The following is a 13,975-nucleotide window of genomic DNA, read 5'->3' on the forward strand; positions in this document are numbered from 1 at the left end:
GGGCCGGAGCCAGACTGCCCTCCCCCCTCACTTGAGTGAAAGTGCTTTCTCACTGACCTTTGAAGCTGTCTTTGACATTTGTGGGTTGAGAAATCTGGGAACCACAGCTGCTACCCATGATTCTGCACCCTGTAGCCTGCTCCAATCCTGTCTGTGCCATGCTGCGTGGCCCAGGCTGGGCTGTACTTCACTGTCTTCCTGTCAGCCTTCCAGGCTGTCTTTGGATGGAAATCGTTGTCACTCTGTCATTGTGTGGTTTTTGCTGCTCTAGAATTTGTTTAGTCATTTTTTACAGGTATTTTATGGGTTATGGGGGGAGAGGTAGAGCAGGTCTGTCTTTCTACTCTGCCATCTTGGCTCCGCCCCCTGAGCTGAGTCTTGAAGGAAGCCATGGGAACTAAGAAACAGAGGAGGGGGGCAGAACATGCAAAGTATGGGAACAGCCAAAACAAAGATGGAAAAAATTGAGGCCCTTCATCATGAACTTTCTTTCCTCCCCTTCTTCATTTCCCATCATTCAGGTGTCTTCGGCCACTTTCTCCTTCACCTCTGTCTCACATAATGAGGTGATCCTACTCCTTACCTAGGGATCCCATTCTATTCCATCTCTGTTTTGTCATCCCCACACTTTCACTTATTTTCAGTCTTTCCCTCTACTGGTTCATTTCCTACTGCCTACAAACATACATATGTTTTTCTCCTATCCTCAAAAAAACTCTTGCTTGATCCTTCAATCCCTGACAACTATGCCCATATATTTCTTCTGTCCTTCATAGTTAAACTCCTCAAAAAAAGGCATCTACAATAGGTGCCTCCACTTTCTCTCCTCTCACTCTCTTCTTAATCCCTTATAATCTGGTTTCTGACCTAATTATTCTATCAAAACTGCTCTCTCCAAAGTCTCTAATGATCTTAGTTGCTAAATCCAATGGTGTTTTTTCAGCCCTCACCCCTCTTGGCCTTTGACATGTTGATCACTCTCTCCTTCTTAACATTCTCTTCTCTCCAACAACAACAATAACAACAATCTCTAGATTTTTAGGACACCACCCTCTCCTGGTTTTCCTCCTATCTATCTGACTCTTTCTCTGATGTCTTTGCTGGATCCTCTTCCAGATCACACTCTCTAACAGAAGTGTTTCCTCAGGTTTCTGTCCTGGGCCCTCTTTTCTTCTCCCTCTATACTACTTCACTTGGTGATCTCATCAGCTCCCATGGATTTAATTAACATCTCCATCCTAAGTAGATTCTCAAATTTAATTATCCTGCCCCACCTCTCTGTTGACCTCAAATTTCACACACCTTGCATACATCTCAAACTGGATGTCCAGTAGATTATCTTAAACTCAATGTGTCTAACATGGAACTTATTTATCTTCCTCCCTAAACCCTTCCCTCCACATTCCCTTCCCTGTTACCATAGAGAGCAACACCATTTTCTCAGTCCCTCAGGTTGACATCCTAGGAGTCCTCCTGGACTCCTCACTATCTCTAACCCTCTACATTCAATCTGTTGTTAAGACCTATCAATTTCCCCTCTGCAACATTTCTCATATATGCCCCCTTCTTTTCTCTGACACTGTCACCACTCTGGTGCAGACCCTCTCATCACCTCATGATTTGATTACTGCAATAGCCTGCTGGTTGGTCTGCCAGCCTCAAGTCTATCCCCACTCCACTCTATCCTCCATTCAGCTACTAAAGTGACTTTCTTAAAATGCAGGTTGGATCATGTCATCACTACCCCTTGACCCTCAACAAACTCCAGTGGCTTCCTATTGCCTCCAGCATCAAATAAAAAATGATCTATTTGGCATTCAAATCCCTTCAAAATTTAGCTCCTCCTACCTTTCCAGTCTTTTTATACCTTATTCCCCAACATATCCTCTTCATTCCAGCAACACTGGTCACCTGACTGTTCCATGAACAAGCCACTCTTGGCTCCAGGCATTTTCTCATGCCTTTCTCTGCTCTGATTACTGACCTCCCTGGCTTCCTTTAGGACCTAACTAAAATCCCACATTCTACAGGAAGACTTCTCCAACCCCTCTTCATTCCAGTGTCTTCCCTCTGATGCTGATTTCCTATTTACTTCTATATAGCTTGCTACATACATTTGCATGTTGTCTTCCCCACTGGACTGCAAGCTCCTTGAGGGCAGAGACTATCTTGTTCTTCTTTTTGTTTCCCCAGTGCTTGGCACAGTGCCTGACACATAGTACGTGCTTAATAATACTTACTGATTGATTCATTGAAAAAGATGGAGTGTCACTTTCAAGGAACAGCAAGTAAGCCAGTCAAGGAAGGTGGAGGAAGTAAAAGTGTAAGAAGACTGGGCAGGTAGGAAGCGGCCAGGTTATAAAGACTTAATATTTGATCTTGGAAGTAACAGGGACTGACTAGAACTTGTTGTGGGAGAGGAAAGAGATGGAAGAAAGGAAGTGATGTGTCCAGGCCTAGGTTTTAGAAAAATCACCATGGCAATTGAATTGGACAGTAGAGAGAGACTTGAAACAGAGAGACCAGTTAAAAGCCTATGGCAATAATCCAGACGGGAGGTAATAAGAAGCTTGATCTAAGACTGTGGCTGTATAAATTGAGAGAAAATATATAAAAGATATACTGTGAAGGCAGAAATAACACTATTTGGCAATGATTAGATATATGGAATGTGTGGAATGAATAGTCATGGATGACACTGAGTGTGCCTGATGGTGTCCTCTGGAGTAACAGGGAAGTTCAAAAGCAGAGAGGGTTTAATGGGGAAGACAATGAGTTCTGCTTTGGACATGTTAAGTTTGAGATGCCTATAGGGAATAAAGTTCAAAATACCTAAGAAGGCAGCTAGAGTTGTGAGGCTAGTAGGGTGGAATACATAGGTCTAGGAATCATCTACACAGAAGGAATCATCAAACCCATGGAAGCTGATGAGATCACCAAGTGAGATAGGATAATGCCAAATGTTGCAAAGAAAGGTTAAGGAGGGATCAGGACTCAGAAAGGTCACTTAACCTTTGTGAGCCTCAGGTATCTCTCAAAGACCATACCTTTGAGATACATTTTCTTCTGCCTCTGTGTGCCCTCTACCAAGAAAATTTTATCTAAATATCTTAATTGAAATAATGTTCATAAAACACTTAAACTTAAAGGTGCTATATAAATGTCCACTATAACCATCTTTATGATTTGTTTTCAATTAAATGTTAAGGTCTTTAAACACAGTCTTTGAATCTCCCAATGGACTAAGTGGCTTCTATATAATATGCTCCATGAACATTTGTTCATTAGCTCAAGTTCTGAAGTGGATCTGAGACAGTAAGAAAATAATTACCTCCTTTGGGTACCGGTAAACTCAAAGGACTAGAATTCAAATAACAGGCTGAAGTTAGAGATGTATATTTTAGGGTAACCAGTATAGACATTGTAACTAAATGAGTTCTCTAAGTAAAAATTATACAATATGGCCATATCAGGGTATTACATTGCTACACCAAATAAAAATTGTATGAATTTCTACTGACTACATCTCTTATACCTCTTCTGAAAGGGCCAGGGTCTCACATTGCATCCACAGCCATCTTCAGTCATCCTGATGAATATCAGGCCACTGGATCCAGATGGCTCAGGAGAAGTGAGGTTGGTGACCTTGCACAGCCCTCCCAGTGAGAATGAAGGACCAACACAACCTGTGAGTGAGCAGCAGCTCTTCTCCTCTTCCTCCTCCTCCTCCTCCTCCTCCTCTGTTCCACCCTCTAAAGCTGCCTTTTTTTCCTCTGGGTTTACTGGCTACATTTCTTTCTCAAAGATCAAGCCTCAAACTCCAGAGTTCATAGACTGGACAAGTCCCCACACATCTAGCACAGAGTGGATTTAAAAAGTAAATAGTAATTGTTTCTCTTTTACCCAGGAACCCTGAGGGTCTTCTCCCAGTTTGATTTTTTTTTTTTATTAAAGGGGCCATCCCTTGAGCAACTACTTAAAGAAGCCTATTCATTGAACAGGTGTATCTCACACAAAGTGAGAATGCTATAAGACCTTAGCTTGAAAGGGCCAGGGTCTCACATTGCATCCTGGGCCATCTCCAGCCAGCCTGGTGAATACCAGGCCACTGGATCCAGATGGCACAGAAGAAAGTGAGGTTGGTGACCTTGCACAGCCCTCCCTCACTCAAATCAAAGTCAACTGCAAGTCATGTCATCATCTTGATGACATGGTCCTCTTTGGGAATGAAGGGCAAATACAACAACAATCTTAGTGATATAGTCATTCACATAATTTCCAACCTTATTTCATACTTCCTATGAAGAATATTGTGCAATACACTAAAGAATACTTAAAAACCTTTTATAACAATTTAGCACTGCCCTTGGATTAAACCCACAATGTCTTTTTGGTGGACCAAAGTAAAGATTGTCACACATTTTTTGTTAAACACCCTAACTGCCTATCATTTTGTTCATTTCTCAATTTCCTCATCTGTAAAATGAGCTAGAAAAGGAAATGACAAACCACTCCAGTATCTTTGCCAAGGAAACCCTATATGTGGCCAGAAAGAGTTGGGCACTACTAAAGCCCCTGGACAACATTGATAGCTTGTTTTTTTCCTCAGAAAATTGCCTGTTCGTATCATTTGACCACTTACTGATTGGGGAATATATACTTGGTTTCAGAATAATTTTGTGCTTACATTTTCAGTATGGTATGTCAGCTATTTGGGAAATTCATAATTTTTAAATGAATTTCTTCTTAAAAGATAACACAGAAACAAATTGGAAGTTGTCCAGCTTCCCCCATTTAGTTTGAAGTCAGACAATGCAACAAAAGAGGAAGCACAGACATCTTCTCCATGTTTGTTATATTTTTTCTTTAACCACCAGATAGCACTGGTGAGCAAGGCAGATGGAAGACAACCTAGCTTAAGAAATCTGTCTGTACATTTAACTCATTCACTCCTCCCTTCACAAGTGTTTCTTCTCAAGTCCCAGTTATCTGACTCTCAAGCAAAAGGGAAAATGGCTGCCTGCTTCCTCAAACATCCATGATTTTACTGGTCAAATTTCAAGAGAATTTCGAGAGAACTTTCTTTCTTGAGAAAATTATTTTAAAAATTTTTAACTATCATTTCTCTTAATGCATGGTTCCAAATCCCCTTTGAAGAGGACAAATGACTCTCCCTGACACTCTTCTAAGACGCAGAAACAAAAAGTAGTTCAATAGAGGCATTCAGAGGGGTTTTGCAGTTCTGGGTTGAAACAAAAACATGTGAGGCTAGAACCTGGTTCCTCACTGGCCAACACTTATTTCTTCCATCTGATTTGCTCTAGTCAATAAAAATTTAAAAAAAGGAAAGGGCAGATAGAGAAAGAAAAGTGAGGAGGGAGGAAGGAATTTCTTATATTTCTAACTGCCTCTCTTTTTAATCTACCTCCCTTAACCCTAGTTCTGTCTTCTGGAGCTACAAAATAAATCTAATCTTTATGGAGGTCCTCCAAATATTTGTGGATGGCTATTATAGCTGTTCTCCCCTTTCTTCCTTATTTTAAAAACCAAACATTCCTAGTACATAATTTCTAGATCCTTAGAAATATTAGCCATCACCTCTATGTCTTTCAATCTGTCAATTCCACTAAAATGTGGTATCCATGCAATTCCACATATGTAATCTGATCAATGCCAATAAATTGGAGCTATAACTTCCCCTGAACTGGGCACTATTTTCATATATTAAAATTGCATTAAATTTTTGGTATACATGCCACTATGGTGGTTTATATTGAGTTTGCAGTCATTTAAAATATACTGGTCTTTTTCTCATGATGTGCAGTTAAGCTAGGTTTTGATCATCCTATATTTGTGCAGTTTATTTTTTTGAACCAAAGTGCAAAGATTTTTTATTTGCTAGTGTCACATTTCATGATTAATTAGTACATCACTACAGCCCACCAAGTTAAACTACGTTCCTTCCACCAGAGGGAGGAGGGGTCATATAGACAGAAACAACTAAAATCTAATAGATGCAGCTCCTGAAACCAAAGGAATTCTTTTAACCCCAAGTTCAACCTATTCATTATTGGTATAGTCAGAAGTTTTGGGGCCTGCCGACCCTAGCAAGCTTAAGAGCATCTAAAGGCTCCATTTGTCACTATCCTCCCAATTAGCCACATTCCTCAGCCACTCAGAATTAGCCTGCAGATCTGTGTTTTGTGGCTGGTTTTGTGATAACACATAGTTTTACTTCTTAGGATCAGAACAAGACTGAGACATAGGGTGGCAGTGAATTGGAAACAAATTTTCTCAGATCCATGTGTGGGCTCATTGTAAATGGTTAATATGCTATTACTAGAGCCCCCAGTAAGATTAGTAAAGTGTAGCTATCTCTCCTATTCCTTGTGATGCCAAAACAAACTAGAGCAAAATGGATCACATGAATTTCATTAAATAATTGCATTTACCTTCAATTACAATTACTAATTGATCCAAGTCTCCTAGCACAAAAAATGAAAAGGGGCAGGCAATTATTAGTCCTTATTAAATTTACATTGCTACTGAGTAGAGTAACATGTTTTTGCAAAAATAATCTCAGGCATGTCATAGCCATTGGGTTGCATATTGGATATCTGGGGTCTAAACTACACAATGTAGTAAAGATAACCTGCTCTCCATTTTCTTTCATTCTGTTACCTCAGATAGTAAATTCTAATGATACTTCATTTAAAAAGTAAACTATTGTAATTATGGAGAAAATACTGAGCAAACAAAATCAAACATATAATTCTACAGCTTGAAAAAAGTTTCATTTAAGTATACAAACTGAAATACTGAAAACAACTAAGGAATTTTATTTCTCTTATTTTTATTGATACTTTTTGTTTTTGACAACATAGTTGTTTCCAAACACACCCCTCCCTCTTTCCCTCTCCAGTGAATCATTCCTTGTAACAGATTTAAAAAGAAACAAAATTTCAACAGAACTAACCAACCAATAACTTTGCCAGAGAGTCTATGCATCATTCCACACTCATAGTCTCCCTTCTTTTCAAAGAAGGGATGGAAGTACATTTTTTTTCAATTCTTTGGGGACAAGCTTAGTCATATTTACATAGGATTCAGTTTCATTGTTAGCCTTTCCACGTACACTGTTGAAGTAATTGTGTATACATATATCATTTTCTGGGTTCTGCATCCCTTTTCGGTATCAGTTAATTCCATTTGTCAATGTGTTTGAATTTGTCATTTCTATTTCTTATGGTGTAGCAATATGTCATTATCCATGTACTACAATTTCTGCGGCCATTCCCCAAGAGATGAGCATCTGCTTGGTTTCCAGTTCTTTGCTAACATAAAAAAAACAACAACAACAATATTTTGGTGCATATAGGACCTTTTTGTCTTTAACCCCTTTGGGATTTATATCTACTAGTAGGACCCCTGGGCCAAAGGTTATGGACATTTTTGTCACTGCTTTTGCATAGCTCCAAACAGCTTTTCAGAACAGTTTAGAATAAATAATTCATAGCTTCACCCACAATGTATCTCTTTCCATTGCCCCTCAAAAAATGACTTTCTCTTTTGTCATCTTTGCCAATTTGCCAGCATAAGGTAAATTTTAGAGTTCCATGATTTGTATTTCTCTTATTATTAGTGATTTGTGTGTATGTACATATATATGTATAATTCTTATCAGAGATATTTGATGCAATCAAGATTTTCCATTCTTATCCTGGCTTAATTGATTCTGTTTGTGATTTTTCAGTTTCACGTTCTTGAAATTATTTATATTATTTTTTGTCATCACCTCTAGCCTTTGTTTAGTCACAAACATGCCCACCCCACCCCACTCCTGCCATAGGTGTTAACAGTATCTGATCTGATATTCCCATTTTTAAAAATTTATTTTAGTTTTCAACATTCATTCCCACAAAATTTTGAGTTCCAAATTTTCTCCCCATCTCTCCCCTCCCCTACCCCAAGACACCATGCATTCTGAATACCCCTTCCCCCAATTTTCCCTCCCTTCCCTTAACCCCATTTTCTCTCTTTTCTTGTAGGGTAAGATAGATTTCTATACCCCATTACCTGCATTTCTCATTTCGTGGTTGCACGCAAAAATAATTCTCAACATTTCATTACTAAAACTTTGAGTTCCAACTTCTCTTCCTCCCTCCTCACACATCCCCACTGTCAAGGCAAGCAATTCAATATAGGCTATACATGTGTAGTTATGCAAAGACTTCCATAATAATCATGTTGTGAAAGATTAACTATATTTCCCTCCATCCTGTCCTGTCCCCCATTTATTCTATTCTCTCTTTTGATCTTGTCCCTCACTAAACGTGTTTACTTCTAATTACTCCATCCTCCCATTTGCCCTCCCTTCTATCATCCCCCTACCTCATTTATCCCCTTCTCCCCTACTTTCCTGTACTATAAGACAGATTTTATACCAAACTGAGTGTGCATGTTATTCCCTCCTTAAGCCAAATATGATGAGAGTAAGCTTCACTTTTTCCCTCTCATGTTCCCCCTTTTCCCTTCCATTGAAAAAGCTTTTTCTTGCCTCCTTTATGAGAGATAATTTGCCCCATTCTATCTTTCCCTTTCTCCTCCCAAAGTATTACTCTTACCCCTTAATTTTAATTTTTTAGATAGCATTCTTTCCTATTCAACTCACCCTGTGCTCTCTGTCTATATGTATATAATCCCTCCAACTACCCAAATACTGAGGAAAAATTTCAAGAGTTACAAATATTATCTTTCCATGTAGGAATGTAAACAGTTCAACTTTAGAAAGTCCCTTATGATTTCTTTCCTGTTTACCTTTTCATGCTTCTCTTGATTCTTGTGTTTGAAAGTCAGATTTTCTATTCAGATCTGGTCTTTTCATCAAAAATGCTTGAAAGTCCTCTATTTCATTGAATGACCATTTTTTCCCCTGAAGTATTATATTCAGTTTTGCTGGGTAGGTGATTTTTGGTTTTAATCCTAGTTCCTTTGACTTCTGGAATATCATATTCCAAGCCCTTTGATGCCAAAATGTAGAAGCTGCTAGATCTTGTGTTATCCTGATTGTATTTCCACAATACTCTAATTGTTTCTTTCTGTCTTCTTGCAATATTTTCTCCTTGACCTGGGAACTCGGGAATCTGGATACAATATTCCTAGGAGTTTTTCTTTTTGGATCTCTTTCAGAAGGTGATCAGTGGATTCTTTCAATATTTATTTTACCCTCTAGTTCTAGATTATCAGGGCAGTTTTCCTTGACAATTTCATGAAAGATGATGTCTAGGCTCTTTTTTCATCTCTCCTCATTTCAGTGACATATTTCAGATTACATTCATTTTGAGTTTACTGTAGTATGTGATGTTAAAATGTTAGTCAAAAATTAATTTGTGTCAAACTACTTCCCAGTTTTCCCAGGAGTTCTGGTCAAACACTGAGTTCTTCCCCATGTAATTTATGTTCTCAGGTTTATAAGCAAACACTGGGTTAATGAGTTTGATCATTTCTGATTTGTCCTTATCTAGTAAATATTCCACTGATATACTTTTCTATTATTAACTACTACAAATGATTACTGATTTAAAATAATTTGTATTCCCCCTTTATTTTTACTTTTTTCAATTTTCTACTGAGATTCTGGATCTTTTGTTACTCCACATTAATTCTGTTATTTTATCTAATTCTATAAAGTATTACCTTGACATAGTACCAAATCTGTAAATTATTTTAGGTAGTATGATTTTCTAAATCACAATGATATGACTAAGCTATGGGCAACTTCCTTTCAATTATTTAAATAATTATTTATTTAAAGAGTTTTATAACTGTATTTATTTGTGTAACTGGAGTGCCTACCCAACCTGCATTAGTACCTCACACCTCTTACCCAAGCATTTGGACACTTATTCATTCTAGCTCACTCATCTCAACTTGCCCTCAGTATGACAGGTCTAGGTTCCCAGAGAAAGACCATCATAACCAATTTTATATTTAAATTTTCTCAAAGTGCTAGGGGTAACTGTTGAGAAAGCGTAGATTCCCCCTATTAACTAGTCTAGTTCTCAAACCCCTACAGATATCTATTTACATAAGCCAGTCACTCAAAAAAAAATGGCAATGTTATAGCTTAAACATAACCATTTCCTTAGCAATAAGGTAAAATAGTAATAATGTTATACCACAGATATATAAATATAAAGAAAGTGTATGAATAATAAAATGCATCACAATCTACATATAAATCTGAGACACACTATACCCTACCACCAATTTGCTCACTATTTGTTGGGGAGAGGAATTTGGCAAAGAAGCACACAAGTGAGAAAAACCCATCACTCAAAGCAACTCTCAACTTTGGACTATATGCTCTATAGTCATTGGGCCATTTAATACTTGCACCACAGGAAACTGTTGGACCTGCCTTTCTGGTTCACCAGTGTCATCTGGTGGCTACAGAAGAAATATAACAAACTTGGAGAATACAGCTTTACACTACAGTGAACTGCGTTGTTCAGTAAATACTTTTGATTAAAAATTCCAATTCATTTCTAACTTAGCTCTTCTAGGGTGACTCCATTCTTTTTTTTTTTTTTAAGACTGTGTATTTCCAAAATAACTAACATGCCCATATTGAGATTTATGTAAAAAATTATTCTATCAATCTAAATGATCATTACTTATTCATAATTCTTATCTTATTCTTATCAAAAAACATTAAAAACTGGCAAGACTTAAAAATATTTCCATTCCATATGAAAAAGACCTTAAAGTGACAGAGCATTCCATGTCTTGAATATATTTTGGTAGATTGATTCCCAGATAGTTTATGAATTTCTGTAGCTATTGTGAATGAACTTTGGTATTATTTCCTCCTGGATTATCATACAGAAATTGTTTATCTTGGTTGATTTTGCATTCTGCTACTTCAACAAAGTTACTGTCCCAGTTTCTTTGCTGATTCTCTGAGATTATTTCTGAGGTTTTATAAATCAACCATCATATAATCTGCAAATAAAAATATTCTGTCATTAAAATTTCTAGATTGCATCAAATTAACAGTGGGAAAAGGAGATATCTTTGCCTTACTCCCATGTTACTGAAAAGTTTCTAATGTTTCCACATTGTAAACAGTGATAGATTTTGGTATGATATATACATATTATCTAATATGTATACACACACATATATGTATACATATAATCCCATTTTTAAAAAGGCTCCTTCTATGACTACATGCTTTATAGCATGTTTTTTTTTAAGCAATAAACAAGTATTATAAGCTGTCAAAGGTTTTCTGCTGCTATTGAAATAATTAAGTGGGATAAGTGGGTTTGGGTTTTTTACATGATTGTTTTCCAACTAAAGAATCTTCCTTCTATCCATGGTATAATCCAATTTAATTATAGCAAATAATTTTTGGATATATTTCTGTCATCTTCTTGGTAAGGTCTCATTTGTCATCTTTGAATCGTTCATTAGGGATATTGTTCTTTTGTAACAGTTTATAATCAGGCAGCAAGGTGACACAGCGGATAGAATACTGGACTTAGAATCAGGAAGACTCACCTTCATGATTTCAAATCTGGCCTCCGATTTACTGTGTGACCCTGGGCAAGTCACTTAACCTTGTTTTCATTTGTTAACTGTAAAATGAGATGGAGAAAAAAAAATGATCTGGAGAAAGAAACAGTAAACCACTCCAGTAGCTTTGCCAAAAAACCGTCAAATGGGGTCACAAGGAGTCGAATACAAGTGAACAACAATTGTTCTTTGATTTAGACACTATCCAATATAAGGAGTTTGGTAGAATATTTTCTTTCTCAATTTCTGAGAATAATTTGTATACAGCATAGCTATTAAATTTTCTTTAAAAATTATAGAATTTCTTGTTAATTCATCTGAAACAGGCTTTTTTTGTGGGGGAATTGTGTGGGTGGGTGAGAGAACAGTTCCTCTGTGATTTGTTCAATTTCGTTTTCTGTAATGGAGTTTAAGATCTTTACTTCCTGTTCTGTTAAAAAAAATTTTGATAACCCATTTCTTAAAACTTCAAGATTCATAAGCATATAAATGTGCATAGATCATTCTTTTTATTTCATGTTGTGATTCCATCTTTTTTGTAATTTTAATTGTCCTCTACATTACCAGATTTGCTAAAGGTTTAATCAATTGCCTCTCTCTTAAAAAAAAAAAAAAACTTTTTACAGGAATAAAATACATGATCAAAGAGTTGTATAATGGAAAGGGGAGACGAATTAGTCATGTGTTGAAATAAAGGGATGATAGATGGATGTTCAGAATAATCTACTACTATCCTGAAGATATCAGACATGAGGAAGGAATCAAACACAAGGGGTAGACCCCCTTTAGTGACAAGTCATGGTTGAGAGCCAAGGAGGAGGGGGCAAGCACCAGTTGCATTCTGCATCATTGGAGAGAATCCTCAAATTGATGACATCACAAATTCATGTGGATATTTTCAAAGAACTAATTTTTAGTTTTATCATTGATATATCTATTTTCTATCTACCTCCCTATTTCTCCTCTAATTTTCAAGAGCCCTTCTTTTGTGCTAATTTAGGGTTTGCTCATTTTCTAGTTTTTTTAAATCACATACTCTGTTTTTTAATATTCTGATTTTAATATATTTTTTCAGATATTTTTCCTCCAAAGACCAAATCCCAGAAACTTTAATGTTGTCTCAACATTATGATTCTCCATCGAATGGTATCATTTCTGATTTGTTCTCTAACCACTTATTCGGCATATTATCATTTAGTCTCCATTTAGATCTGATGCTTCTATTCCTGATTTTACTGCATGTTGTCTTTAAATATGCTTTGACTATTTCTGCATTTTTTAAAGTTATTTAATGTTTCTAGGTGCTCTAAAAACTAAAACTTACCTAGCACTTCAAGGTTTGCATAGCATTTATGTATCTCATTTTGTGGCATGAGTAGCCACTATTATTATCATTTTAAGACAAGGTGTTTGAGGCGTTAGTCCTTCATTGTCAAAGACGATGCCATCAGAGAAATAATGGCATGACTTGCACTTGACTTTGTTTTGAGTGAGTGAGGGCTGTGCAGGTCACCAGTCTCACTTCTCCTCCAGAGTCATCTGAATCCAGTGACCAGATATTCATCAGAATGACTGGAGATAACCCAGGATGAGGCAACTGGGGTTAAGTGGCTTGCCCAAGGTCACACAGCTAGTGAGTGTCATGTCTGAGGTGAGATTTGAACTCAGGTCCTCCTGACTCCTGCACTGGTGTTCTATCCACTGCACCACCCAGCTGCCCCTAGGAGTTTGAGGCACACAAAGGATAAGTGACTAGCCTAAGGACACACCCTTGCTAAGTGTCTGAAAGAGGATTCTATCTCAGATCTTACTGACTTAGGTCCAGCACTCTACCCACTATGACACTTAATCTTACTATGTGATGCTTAGAAGTAAGTATGTTCTTCAATGATCCAGGACAATTCCAAGACTCATGATGAACAACGCTATCCACATCCAGAGAAAGAACTGATGGACTCTGAATACAGATTGAAGACACTATTTTCACTTTTATTTTTTTTCCATTTTTTTTCCCTTTTGTTCTGTTTCTTATTATAAAACATGACTAACATGGGGGAAATAGGTATATCCCTTAATGTTTCCCATTCAGAAAACATAATTATTTCTGATACAGCCTCTCCAAGTTTGTTCTTTTGTTTTTCCTTTTATGTTAGATTTGCCCAGTTCTGAGAAAGTACCATTAAAGTTTCTTGATTAATGTTACCATTTTGCGATTCAGTTAATTTTTTCTTCAGGTATATAGCTACCATGCCAACAACTGTTGCATGCTTAGTACTGAAAATGGTTCACAGTCTAGGTTTCCTTTAAGCATAAGGTACTTTCCTAGTTTATCTCTCTTAATACTTAATTATTTTCACTTTTATAGTATAATTGTAGCTCCTGGTTTTTTGTTGGT

General features: G+C 37.0%; 1 protein-coding gene across 3 annotated transcripts in view; it reads right to left on the minus strand.

The window, feature by feature from the left end:
• The window catches only part of CHAMP1 (chromosome alignment maintaining phosphoprotein 1), a 46,517-nt gene that overhangs the window by 11,933 nt on the left and 20,609 nt on the right, over positions 1 to 13,975 (minus strand). For 2 of the 3 annotated variants that reach the window (XR_011969856.1, XR_011969854.1), the window contains exon 4: positions 58 to 11,642. The gene's annotated coding sequence lies outside the window, so the exon portion shown is untranslated. The remainder of the gene's footprint in view (positions 1 to 57; positions 11,643 to 13,975) is intronic. The other variant, XR_011969855.1, reaches the window with a different exon arrangement.

The sequence above is a fragment of the Notamacropus eugenii genome, chromosome 6 (assembly GCF_028372415.1).
Source record: "Notamacropus eugenii isolate mMacEug1 chromosome 6, mMacEug1.pri_v2, whole genome shotgun sequence".
Lineage (NCBI taxonomy): Eukaryota > Metazoa > Chordata > Mammalia > Diprotodontia > Macropodidae > Notamacropus > Notamacropus eugenii.